Source organism: Rhamphochromis sp. 'chilingali', assembly GCF_963969265.1.
Source record: "Rhamphochromis sp. 'chilingali' genome assembly, chromosome: 11".
Classification (NCBI taxonomy): Eukaryota; Metazoa; Chordata; class Actinopteri; order Cichliformes; family Cichlidae; genus Rhamphochromis; species Rhamphochromis sp. 'chilingali'.
The window spans coordinates 6,174,007-6,174,845 of record NC_137938.1 but is presented as its reverse complement, the minus strand read 5'-3'; positions in this window follow the sequence as shown (position 1 = coordinate 6,174,845).

The window sequence follows — 839 nt, the reverse complement described above, 5'->3', positions numbered from 1 at the left end:
ACCTACCGCCGAGGGGAATCCCGCGCTCAGATCTCGCGATGACACGAGCTCTCTCACAAACGCTCCTGTGTGTGACTACCTAGTAGTGATGTGCGATACCACTGATTTCCTTTCCGATCCGATACCAAGTAAAATTCAGGGTGGCATCGATGATGCTGATCCGATACCGATTCTCTGTACAAAAACTTAATGTTTAATTGTATTTCATAATACAATATAGAATTGCGTTATGTAATTGTAATAATAATATAATAATTGCTTAATGATGCAGAATAATCATATAGAAATAAAAAACCTGAGGTTGTGCGCTATTTGAGTATGTTGCCTGCCTGCAGCACTAAAGGACTCCGCGAGAGACGCCTGTCTCACCCTAGCAGCACCTGTCCTTCTCCTCCTCTTCAGTTCGCGTGATGAAACTGATGCAGTAAAAAAAATAAATAAATAATCCAGCATTCATTTTATGAATAGTTGCAGCTCTGCTTTGTTGGACAAGATTTGAACTGATACAGAAAACAAACATGTGAAATTAAATGTTACATATGGTACAAGACAATTGAAATGGTAAATGCAACTGGGTCCCAATCCCAGAACGGGTCATTTGGCAGATGACAAGGTATGTACTGACAATTTTGCCTAATATTTAATCTGTTATTATTAATCTATTGTAGGTACCTTGCATTATTTGGATCATCGCTAGTGGGAAGTGCACTGGTGTGTGATGGGAAGACAAACATAAAGCAACACTCCCATCTTGAGTTTGAAAAAAGAAAAGCAAGCAAGAGGATTGTTTCTGTTGTTACTCCATCTATTCATAATCTCTTTATAAATACAAACGCAGC